The sequence below is a fragment of the Uranotaenia lowii genome, chromosome 3 (genome assembly GCF_029784155.1).
Source record: "Uranotaenia lowii strain MFRU-FL chromosome 3, ASM2978415v1, whole genome shotgun sequence".
Lineage (NCBI taxonomy): Eukaryota > Metazoa > Arthropoda > Insecta > Diptera > Culicidae > Uranotaenia > Uranotaenia lowii.
The window spans coordinates 115,112,604-115,125,514 of NC_073693.1; the positions used below are offsets into that span (position 1 = coordinate 115,112,604).

At 40.4% G+C, this 12,911-nt stretch overlaps 1 long non-coding RNA gene across 5 annotated transcripts; it reads left to right on the top strand.

Moving 5' to 3' along the window:
* Positions 1–917: 917 nt before the first annotated feature.
* Positions 918–7,221, top strand: LOC129754752 (uncharacterized). 5 transcript variants are annotated; one of them, XR_008739083.1, is made up of 10 exons: positions 918–1,160; positions 1,241–1,392; positions 1,819–2,185; positions 2,253–2,720; positions 2,787–3,109; positions 4,140–4,216; positions 4,280–4,565; positions 4,629–5,651; positions 6,012–6,237; positions 6,304–7,221. It is a non-coding gene; the product is annotated as an uncharacterized LOC129754752 (long non-coding RNA). The 5 variants fall into 5 exon arrangements; XR_008739084.1 differs by having other exon boundaries at positions 4,629–5,343; positions 5,404–6,237; XR_008739085.1 differs by having other exon boundaries at positions 4,629–5,256; positions 5,404–6,237.
* Positions 7,222–12,911: the final 5,690 nt, after the last annotated feature.

Genomic DNA, 12,911 nt, shown 5'->3' on the forward strand with positions numbered 1-12,911 from the left:
CGGCTGGGATGCGCGCCAAAATCATCGGCTTTTCCTCGGCCACGAAGAGGATTTTCCGAAGGGTCCAGCCAATATCACCCCAAGGCTCGGTCTCTTTTTCCAACCAACCACCATCGGAGACGGTAATATAGTCAGAGGCCCGAGAGGCCAAGTCAGAGGCCAGAGTCAGAGGTCCAAAAGGGACCATTGTGTCAGTCGGAAAGTAATTGTAATTACTTATAAAGTAAAAATACAGTCCACTTAGAAGTTTGTTAATTTTGTTTGAAAATGTGTGTACGGTTTTATTTATTCTCGGAATATCTGATGCTATCGATCTAAGCCATCAGGGGCGATCCTGAACAATTTTCAAATGAAGGTTCTGCAGGCTAACAGGGACAAATTTAAATATTTAAAATATGGATACCCGGACGGAAATCAAAATTAAAATTCTAAATTAAAATTTAGAACAGAATTAAGTAAGGAGTAATGTTTTTAGCAAAGAACTATTTGTTGAGGGATAATTTTTATTTCTGCTTTTTTGTAGAATTTCTCGATTAGGTATATGTTGACTAGCTGAAACTTGGCCTGGTATTAGATCAAATATTTTTACATCTTTGAACAAAATTTCAAGATTTTTCAATGAAAATTGTCAAAGATACAGCAAATTTAGTGAAGCAGTTCCAAATTTCCCATTTTTACGGGAATAGCTGTATCTTACTTTCCCGTCATTGCAAAGACTTCAAATTTTGTGAAGTGTTAGTTGGATAGTTGAACTAAATTGTGTGAAAAAAATTTTCATGAAAAATTCATGAAAAAATATAAACCGAGAGAGAAATGGCAGCTTGTCAAAGTTGGAAGTGCCCTGTCAGGAAGGTTTGCTCAATCGGGCCGATTACAAAACAGAAATGCCAGCACTCGAATTCTAGCGGTTAGAATTCGATCTATTATCGGCTCGATTTCCATCCGCCTGCTCGATTGCTCGAAAACCGACGATATTTTTTGCAGTGCTGCTATGAACAAAACGAAACACGAGCAGTTTTCAATTGCAGCAATCTGGGCGCGTGTTTCGTTTTGGTGCGTGATTGTTGTGTTGTGAATGTTTCCGCTGTTTTTGTTCAGAAACATTTTGAGCGCTGTAGTAAAAAAAACCATTGTCCGGCGATAATTTAATAATAAGCAAGGTATGTTAAGATTGATTGAATTCTAAACAATCAAGTTTTATTTACATATATAATTTTCTAACCCATTATCGTCCCCACAGTAAACATCGGCTCATGCAAACAAAGCTTCCAAGGAAATGTCCCGTGGGTAAAAGCTTTGGTGGAATTTCATCCGGACCCACTCAGAGGTGGTCGCTTCACTTGGATGACTTTTAATTATTTTTTGGCGTGATACTTAAAAGTGGAAAGCAAGGTAAGTACCGATGTAAAAAAAATTTTCTTTTTCAAGATTAAAATTTTAATTCTTGTTGATCCAATCTAGATTCGAATTTTGAAAATGTTTGATTGATTGCATTTGAATATCCTCTGAACCGATCATTTTCATCGGTTAAGGTCGCGGTACACCTCAGGTGAAAATGAAAAATCTTATTTTGTCAAAAACTCAAAAAAGTGACACATATTGGCTTAGTAACATGGTGGAATCGTTGGGGAATAGTTAAAAGCTGAATTTCGAACCGGTCTCAGAGTTCCCCAGCAACACCCAGGCCAGCATGCAAAAGTAAAATTATTTGAATTTCTATGTTCAGCGGTTTTTTTTTTTTCAAATAGATCAAATGAAGTTATATTTTCCGATCGTAAAATTTTACCATAAAAATAATTAATGATTTTGCCTTCTCAGATCTCTTGCGCTTGCAGTTCCATGATGTTAACGTATGAAGTCGTATGGGGTATATGGTCGACTTTGCCGGTCCATCATTTTAATGCAAAAAAAACGCGCACAACCAAGGCGGGTAAAGCTAGGTGTGTTCTTATACCAATGCACGGAATCGTCCATCTTGTGACCCTTGTGACAGGCAATCGTAATCGTAGGCATGGTAGGCGAACAATTCGCTGTCAAAAAGCGCACCGTCTCCACCCCCCACCAATGAGAAACTTTTAGTACCCCTTGCCTACTTTTCCTCAGTATGCACCCACCCTACTGGAGGCACTCTGCGCACAACAGAAGAAGAGAAAATCAAACATAAAACTGGCCCCGTTTCCGTTTGGTAAGTTCTTATTTACTATTAACCATTAAGGAACAATTAAAAAAAAACACCCCCTAACTATTTCCAGTGAAGCTGTTTTCATTAGTGGTTGCACTAAGCAATAGCTAATGCCTTCTTCAGCAGTCTCGCCAAACTGGAAAAGCGGTGAACTTGACGGTAATCCCGGTGGATTAGAACAAAGTCTTCGTGAATCCTCCACTTCCAGCCGACATAATGGGAAGTTCAACACCGTCACTCAACTATTAGCTTAAAAGCAGCAAAAACTGTTGGTGTCAGCAGCAACTGCAACAGCAGTATCAGCATCGGTTTTTCACCTGCTGCGTCGTCGAAACCTTCGGTGGCCGGATCCAATTTCGGGTCGACTATGCGAGACCGCGCCCCCACAATCTGCAACAATAGGCTGTGCTAAATCCTAAGTTCAGACAATAGGTACAAACAGTCTTACTCCCGTTCGATGTGATCATAGAATGAAAGCTACAGATTTAGAGGAATACTAGAGCTGAGAACGAGTTGCTGGGAATGAGGACGATAACAGGTAATCAAAGCTCTTGTAATAATATTTTTTGCTATTTATTACATTATTTCAGTATTTGTCCTAAAGCTATTTTTTTAGTGAAGTGCAGCAGTTGTAATTGGATCCACTAGATGCAACATAATAAAAGGGGCGCTAAGACGGACGAATGCTGTGGTCCTGTGTGTATTCATTGTATACCGTGGATTCCTCGCAATGCATGTGAAGACGTTTTTGGCTCAGGAGATTGCCATCGATGCCAGTATCAATCTGCAGGATAATTGCACATAAAAAGAATCGTCCGTTCAACATGACTTTTTTTAACTCATCGCTTTTGGGATTTCTACAAACAGCTAAATCGGACGATGTCGATTCGATGATGGACGTAAAAGAGCGAAAGGTTACTTATAATGGTAAGTTTTCCAATTTTTTTATTTATTATTTTCGATAGATTTTTTTTATAATCAAAAGATCAATACCAAAATTTTTTTTTGTCAATTTAAATTCAACTAAGAGGATCAGGATGCAACATGAAAAACACAGATTCAGATTACTTATTCATTAAATTAGCTCTGAGAACCATAGTCAGAATCAGAGAAATGATAATTATCAATAATCTTTTTAACTCAGGCGTATAATCAAGAGTAAAAATTTAAAAATTAAAACTTAAAAATATAACTTTAAATTAACGATTAGCTATTTCAGTTATTCTTATGCTTTATATTGAAACTTTTTAAATACATGTACTCCTAATTTTTCGGAGTTCGACCAGACCGAAATGAACGCTAATAGCATTGAGCTTTACGCAATAGTAAATAGTAAGCAAGTATTGCAATAGTAAATAGTAAGCAAGTATTGCAATAGTAAATAGTAAGCAAGTATTGCAATAGTAAAAAGTAAGCAAGTATTGAAAAAGTTAGCTTGAGCTTTACGTACAACTATTTTCTTGTACAGACAAACACTATAAATTCAAATAAGTGCAATTAGTAGTTCATAATCCTAGAAGTTTTTTCAGGTCAATCAAACTCGCTGTTTTGATCTAGCAGCGACTGTTGTATCAATTTTCTTATGGTGCTTAGTCCAGCCTGGTCGAATCTCGACCAATTATGCTTAGATGGGTTATGATAAACCTATAAATAGGTATCATGATTATGAATCTAGTTTAAAAAAAACATTGAGTCATTCTTAAGAATTGAGAAATTTTTCGTAGGTATTTGAGAATTATTTTTTTTTTTATTAAGTACCTGTTCTACTTTTTTAAATTAAGCACAAACATTCAAAATAACAAGCACCAATGAGCTTAACCAAAACCTACTAAAGGGAAAAAATGAACTTAAAATGAAAAAAATCTAACAAAAAAATTAACTTCAATTTTTTTCAAATCAAATTTTTAAATCAAGTTATCGATTTTGTAATTATTTTACATCTTATTTAATTTTCCAGGTTTACCGAACTCTTTGACTCCGAAGTTTGTCCCAACCAAGCAGCTGTTGCTGATGACTATGAGTTCGATTACGTAGGTAATTTTTAAATAATTCGTTTTGATCATAGATCATCTATTCATTCTATTCTATTCATTCCAGCTTTGTAGAGTAGCTAAAGGAATTCTAGTAATTTGATGACAGCTCCAGATGATGTTGAAGTAAATAAATAACGATTTTCCACTTTCACTGACGAGTTGTTACCTTGTCGCGATAGCGATGCCACAGACACGGTCAGTGAATGCATTCGTCGAGAAAGTGGGTGAAACTATATTTGGGCCCAGTCATAGCTTCCCTATACCGATCACCCACCGTACAATTAATAGCTCTGGTATGGATGTCCTTCACGTGCCTACATCGTAGCCTCCACCGCTTGGTCGGTCCAGTGGTATGTTCAATTTATGCATCAACAATTGCTATTCAAATTTAGTAATTTTTTTTTCATTTACAGAAAAAGATGCATGCACTATACTTTTGTCGGAAGATGAATCCCTCAAAAAGGGTTTTGGCACAAAAAACTAAACCCACATTTCGATTCGATCACCCGGGAGTTTTTTTAGTTGCCATAAGCAATGATACTAATCTGCAGAATGATTCTGGTAGCCATTTTTATAGCCGTAACTTTTAACATGCAACGTCAAAGATGTAAATGCGAGGAAAATACATTAAGAAAAATTCAATAAAATAAATTTGAAGATGATTTACCGTGATTTACCATCGAAATAAACCTCCGGTGGTACAGAACAAGGTCATCAACAAAAAAGCCCAGTAGCAACAGCAACAGAAGCATCAAAGCTAGCCCAAAACTTTGATTACGGAGGTGTTGAAAAACTAGTATCTTGTCAACCAATTTCGTAAATTGAGTCTACCATTTCCGAAAATTTCGGAGGGTACGAAACCGCAGCTAGACCAAGTATATCAACTACTTCAATCAATATTCCTCCGTATTTTCTCGGATAATGATGAAGTTGTGAAAAAATCGGGATCTCAACCTACTAGGAAAACAAGTTCGACTGCTACCACTGCATGTGCTATAACAACAATTGGTGCACCAACGTTCAGCTCCGGAACGATGACTGGTAATTTGAGTGATTCTATTTAAGATCAGTATTGGTCAGTGAGATCATCGAAAGGAATTTTATTGAACAAGTTTTTTTTAATGTTATGTAAGTTAAACGACATGCTATCTATTAATCGATGTCATATTCGTTTTTCTTTCATTTCAGTTTCAGTCAACAGAAAAAAATTTTACGGGCAACGTTCGGCTGCATCAATTCGATGGGTTCCAGATTGAAAAGCGGGACAAGTATTCACATGAGATGAAACTGCCAATATAAACGTACCAACCAAATCATTAAAATCATCGAGTGTTTCAACAGCATCAGACAAACAGATACCACGGCCTGCCTAACCTACACTATGAAGCACACAAGAAAAAAGTTCAACCTAAATTCCTTGGCTGTGTACTCTGAAGGTAGTTATGATAAGTAATGGAAGAGAAAGAGAAATTGACGAACCATCAGATCTTACTATTGCTAGAATAGAAATCAGGACATTGATGCCTGTCAATATTAATATTGTTCAATATTGACGCCAATAATGTGTTCTCACAATTTGTCATTATAATGTTTGTTAATATTTAATAGACATCTCATACAAAATATGAAAAACAAATAGAAAAATCCATTAATTTGAGAAAATTAGGTAAAGTCGGAGTGCTATCGATTTGGCCGACGAAGAATCGAATAAAGAGAAATTCTGGTGCTCCTTTTTACGTGAAGACTTTTTTGAAACGTTTTTGTTAACATTTTTATTTTTATTTTTAATCTTTCAGATTCTATCGAAATATTCACAAACTGCTCTTCGAAGGCCCCATTCTAAAAGAACTCTAGGTAGATTGTATGGAATATATATTTTTTACCACTCCCAACAATGAATAGAGCAAATTAATTTAAAAAAAAGGAAACCCAGTAGCGCCACGACCAATGAAGAGCCGTCATCTGGTGCTGGAAACGGTTCCGACGCAGTCATTCCCTCAGTGGTTGCATCAACAATTTCCGGTATAGAATACATTTCCCTACCAGCCGTTCAGCCATCATCGATTAATATGAAATTTTCTATTGCAGTTCCGAAGGCCACCACCATTCCTTCCATCCCACCAGGAATGTTCGCCCAACACATCGTATCAGCCGCTGCTTATACCTCTTCTTGTGCCATTACCGATTAAGAAGCGGAAGATGGTGACGACGATTATGCATCGTTTCCAGCGAATATGATCTTCGGTCAGTCAAAATGGGCGATGAAGATTAGAATCAGGTGTTCTGTGGCCGTTCAAAGTTGTTCAGGACGACAAACAGTTTAAGAGGCCTCGGCGAGTTGAAATTTTGTGTAGCAAAACTGATCCAAGCAAATTTCGAATTGTCATGCGAGGCGAACAGATGCACAAAATTGCTGCCAACCATTCGATTGAATAAGCTTGCGCCAAACATCGCAATGTTTTATAGTCGAAGAGGCAGCAAACGAATGTATTAGAAGAACAAAAACTAAAAAATAAACTAATGAAATAAAAATCTAGCTTTTTGTAACAAAACCGAAAAACCTAAATGAATGGCAACAATGCTAATTGGCCCAGAAACGGTTCGAAAAACCGTTCTGTTTCGGTCCGAAATCGGTCCTTTTTTACAGATGGATGCTATGGCAATCGGCCCAGAATCGGTTCGAAAAATCGTTCGGATTCGGTCCGAAATCGGTTCTTTTTTTCGGATAGAGGCTATGGCAATCGACCCAGAATCGGTTCGAAAATTCGTTCGGTTTCGGTCCGATATCGGTCCTTTTTTCGGATGGACGCTATGGCAATCGGCCCAGAAACGGTTCGAAAACCATTAGGTTTCGGTCCGAAAACGGTTCGCTTGTTTTGACATTTGATCTGCTCGAACTGGTTGAAAAAACTTATCGTCGTCCGAAAAAGTGTTTCATTTTCGCACGATTTTCTACTAAACTCGGCCCGATTTCTTATACGATTTCGGACCGATCGAGCAGATGAACGGACAAAAATCGGGCCGATTTCGGGCGATTTTTCCTGTCTGGGTGGGTGCGCAGCTTCATGCGGTTTCATTCTTTTTTGAACGCATCTGTATATTAATGCAACTATTGAAAAAAACATTATTCATTATTCATTCAATATTGACGACCCCTTTTTCTGTCGTTTTACTACAAGTTTGAAATCAGGAATCGTCCTGTTAAACTCTCGTTAGGGCCGTAGGAAGAAACTAGGGGGGTTGGTTTGGTGTACTGTTTTTTAAAAAAACTTCAAAATGGTTTTACTTAACACATTACATTTACATTAAAAATTTAATGTATAACACGAAAAAAATATGAAAATACATTCGAAAATCTGTAAAATGGTAAACTCTATTTGTATAAGGAATCCATTAGTAACAAATTAGAGAACTTATTTTCATAGATGCTTAAAATCTTTGAATTTGATTTAAACTTTGGTTAATTTTGCTTATTTGATTTGAAAAAAAGTTTTTAAAAGAAAGCCATCGATTTGTTAAAAAAAACTTATTCCATGCTCAAATCAAATAAGCAAGATCAACCAAACTCACGAGAAAATTCAGATTTTAACCATAAATGAAAATAAATAAAATTTGCAAAAGTAATAATAATTATTGTGTGTAGTATAAATGTGTTAGTGAGCACAACAGTACATTCCCGCGAGAGTTGACTCGAGCTGTTGAGAATGTCTGAGTGAGTACGTCGTATAGACAGCACACATTCCCTCCCGAGCTGATTCGAGCAGTTCAACGGTCGTCTCGTCCAGTCGGTCAGGACGGTCAGGACGCGTCAGCTCAGCGTACACGTCGCAGTATTTGTTAACTGTCGCTTAATCACGATGGGTGGTTTCCTACGCATTTGCACGTCACACAATTATTATAATAATTATGGTTATTAATAATAATTAATAATTATAATTGATTGAACTTTCGCGGTTCGAACCTGAATTTTGCAATCTCGATCCGAGTTTAAGAGAGTGTCCGTCCCGCGAATTCCAGGTCGGAAAATTCCGGAAAAAAAATCCGCGTTTCCCGGGAATCCCGTTTTCACTCCCGGTAATTCCCCACACATATTATTTTTTGTACGGCTTGATTTTTAAATGATTTCAAATTTCAAATTTAACGCAAATCTTTTAATAGAATAGTCATAGATAAAAAAGGTTTTTGACAGTGTGTCGTTCTTTCTAGTAAACATTTTGCAGTGTTGTAGAACTAGTAGGTATTAGATATTTGAATTTTTATCTTCATTCCTTTTTCCATCAAACAAAAACTACAATTACTCACCGAAATTGGTGTTTATATAGGGGAAAGTGGGGATACTTGATCCCCTTTTCTTATTTTCACCATATCTTTTTGGGAAAATTTAGCAACTCGCGCCCTTTTATATATTCTCTGACAGCGTATAACTACAAGTTTCTATGCTCCGAAAATTAGAACCGTTCGGGATGAATAAGCCACTGAAGCTTAAATTCCCTTGAGAAAAAAAAAAATCAAAATTAGAACGATACTTGAACCCGTATTTGAACTACAAGCATTTTCGTGGGAGTAAAATAATTGCGATATTTTTGAAGTTAAGGGTGACTTGATCCTCTATCGAAGGAGACTTGATCCTTTATTCCAGGAAGCCTTAAACCTTGGAAAAAAAATCAAACAAAACCCCAAGATAGAATGTCAATTGACTATTTTGGTCATGTTTGTTCTCATTTCACAATTTATAACTGACCAAAGAAGAAAATTCAATATCTTTGTCTCAACGCTAATTACATTGCATACTTAAAGGCGCTATTTTCTATATATAAGAGGAAATTAATTATATTATCCCTTTTCTTCAGACATTTGTTGGATAAATATTAGTTATTGGATATTTTGGCTAGTGATCGGTAGACAATGTGCAACTCGAGACCCCATACACCCAACCTTCGGGTGGTGGTCATATCACCTCTTGTCTACAACTCCGATTCTCTACCTCCCTGGGTGCTAGCTAGGGTGCGAGCAACCTTAGCGGAGATCGGGTACCCAACCCCGGTGGATGCTATGGTCGCATGCAGACTGAGTAAGGGGGCTTCGTACGCGTCTGTTCTCCATGTCAGGGGTGGCGTGCGGAGTGCAACAACGTCCTGGTGGTGTTCGGGACCCAAAACAGCAACATCACGACGGTCCTCCTGCGAGATAGTGGGGTTAGCTGCGGGCCTTGCGAGCCCGGGACTACAAAAATCATAAGAAACGAACAACGAACAATAAATTTCGGATGGAAATCGGCAAAGACCCACGCGACGAAAAGGGACTAGCGATTGGAAACTTGGAACATGGAACTGCCGATCTTTAAATTTTGTGGACAGTACCCACGTGCTCTCCAACGAATTGAAGAGCCGCAAATTCGACATCGTAGCGCTGCAGGAGGTATGCTGGAAGGGCTCCACGGTACGAACGTACCCAGATGGTCGTGCCATCTACCAGAGCTGCGGCAACACACACGAGCTTGGAACAGCTTTTATAGTGATGGGAAAGATGCAAAAGCGCGTGATCGGGTGGTGGCCGATCAACTCACGATTGTGCCGGTTGAGAATCAAGGGCCGGTTCTTCATCATCAGCATCATCAACGTGCACAGCCCTCATCTCGGAATTACCGGTGACGACAAAGACGAATTTTTCGCGCAGCTGGAGCGTGAATACGACCGTTGCCCAAAACATGATATCAAGATCGTCATCGGGGATTTCAAAGCTCAGGTCGGCCAGGAGGAGGAATTCAAACCGACAATTGGAAGGTTCAGTGCGCACCAGCTGACCAATGAAAACGGCCTCAGACTTATTGATTTCGCCGCCTCCAAACGAATGGCCGTACGTAGTACCTTTTTTCAGCACCGCCTCCCACACAAGTACACCTGAAGATCACCGTGACAAACTCAATCACAGATCGACCACATTTTGATTGACAGCCGGCACTTCTCGGACATCATCGACGTCAGATCATGTCGAGGCGCCAACATCGAGTCAGACCATTATCTGGTGATGGAGAAGATGCGCCCAATTCTCTCCGTAGTGAACAACACACGAAACCGGCGCCCGCCTCGGTTAAATATCGCACGACGCAATCGGTCAAAGCAGCGCTGCCGGCAGAGGGCGAGCTTGACGAAGCCCCTCTCGAGGACTGTTGGGATTTGGGATACCATAAAGACAGCCATCAACAGTGCTGCGGAGAACGTCATAGGTTATGTGGAGCGTACTCGTAGGAACGACTGGTTCGACGAGGAGTGTAGGAGGGTGATGGACGAAGAGAATGCCGCGCGGGCGGCAGTAGTGCAAAGAGGCACCCGTCGAAATGTGGAAAATCACCGACAGCGGAAGAGGCAGCGAGTCCGAATTTTCCAGGAGAAAAAGCGCCGTCTGGAGGAGGAGGAGCTCAAGGAGCTGGAGCAGCTGCATCGTTCCCAAGAAACACAAAAGTTCTATCAGAAACTCAACGCATCCCGCAAAGGCTTCGTGCCGCAAGCCGAAATGTACCGGGATAAGGACGGGGGTATCCTGACGGACAATCGTGAAGTGATCAAAAGGTGGAAGCAGCACTTCGATGAACACCTGAACGGCGCTCATGCAGGAGATCAAGACGGTGAGGGAAGGTACATCGCCGGCGTAGCCAACGACGTAGAGTAGCCACTCCCAACGATGAGTGAAGTTAAGGAAACCATTCGCCAGCTGAATAGAAACAAGTCGGCTGGGAAGGATGGTATCGCAGCTAAACTCATCAAAATGGGCCCGGACAAGTTGGCCGATTGCCTACACCGGTTTATAGTCTGATCTGGGACATAGAACAGCTACCGGAGGAGTGGAAGGAGGGGGTAATATGCCCCATCTACAAGAAGGGCGAGTAATTGGACTGTGAGAACTACCGAGCGATCACTGTCCTCAATGCCGCCTACGAAGTGCTGTCCCGAATCCTACTCCGCCGCCTAACGCCACAAGCAAACAGATTCGTGGAAAGTCATCAGGCCGGCTTCATGGAGGGACGGTCAACGACGGACCAGATATTCACATTACGGCAAATCCTCCAAAAATGCCGGGAACACCAAGTCCCTACGCACCATCTATTCATCGACTTCAAAGCCGCATACGACACGATCGACCGTAACGAGCTATGGAAAATCATGGACGAGAACGGCTTTTCCGGGAAGCTGATCAGACTGATCAAGGCGACGATGGATGGAACGCAGTGCTGTGTGCGGATCTCGGGTGAATTGTCGAGTTCATTCGAATCGCGCAGGGGGCTTCGACAAGGTGATGGTCTATCCTGCATGATGTTCAATGTGGCACTAGAAGGTGTTATTCGACGAGCGGTGGACGAAATGCGGGGCACGATTTTCAACAGATCCAGTCAACTTATCTGCTTTGCCGATGACATTGATATAGTCGGCAGATCATCTGCGGCGGTGGAAGACATCTACCGCAAACTGAAATGCGAAGCAGGAAGGATTGGGTTGATGATTAATACGTCCAAGACGAAGTACATGCTGGCCTGCGGATCCGAGACCGACCGAACCCGCTTGTCCAGTAATAACAAGGTCACGATCGACGGCGATGAGCTGGAGATAGTCGAAGACTTTGTCTATCTCGGCTCACTGGTGACCGCAGACAATGACACCAGCCGTGAGATCCGGAGGCGAATTATCAGCGGAAGTCGTGCCTACTATGGACTCCACAAGCAACTGCGGTCGAGAAGACTTAGCCCTCGCACGAAGTGTAACCTGTATACCATCTTTGGCGGCGTACAGGAGAACGGAGTGTGGAGGCGAAGGATGAACCACGAGCTCGCGCGACTCTACGGCGAACCCAGTATCCAGAAGGTGGTGAAAGCTGGCCGGATACGCTGGGCAGGACATGTTGCGAGAATGCCGGACGACTGTCTTGCAAAACAGGTGTTCGCTACGAATCCGGAAGGAACAAGACGAGCGGGGGCGCAACGAGCGAGGTGGTTAGACCAAGTGGAGCGTGATCTGGCGAACGTGGGGTGCCCGAAGAATTGGAGAACGGTTGCCATGGACCGAGTGAATTTTAGGAATTATGTTCGTCAAGTTATGTCGTGAGGCGGAATACTATGTAAATAAAAAAAAAAGTTATTGGATAAACATTACTAATTTCGTAATCAGCAATGATTACGATCAATTCAGAAGAAGAATATACCGTTTTTAACTCTAGGGATCAATTGAACTCATAATCAACATTTTAGAAAACTTTTTCTGAAAAAAGTTGAGAGTTTTCCATTGCTTTGAAAATATGGTATTATGACTTCATATTTCGCTCGAACGATTGATACATTGGAACAAATATTGTGATTATAATTTTTTCATGTAAGTGACATTTTAAAGTGATGAAAAAAGATCTTGAAGTCACATTTCGTGATATTTTTCAAACAAAGTTCAATTACTTAAACAATTATGTTGTTAAAATTTTTTGAGCTTTAAGTATTGTTGTTTTGCTTCATTTGGCACATTTTTCTAGAATATTTGATCTTTGTAGGACATTTCAATTTCGAGATATAGCTAAAAATCAAGTATCCCCAGGGATCAAGTATCCTCACTCTCTCCTATATTGGAGATGTAGCCTAGAATCCCATCAACTACTCAGTGGTCAGCGGTTGGCATCCTGAAATAGCAATCTCAGTGCCGCTGCAGGTATGAGTTTTA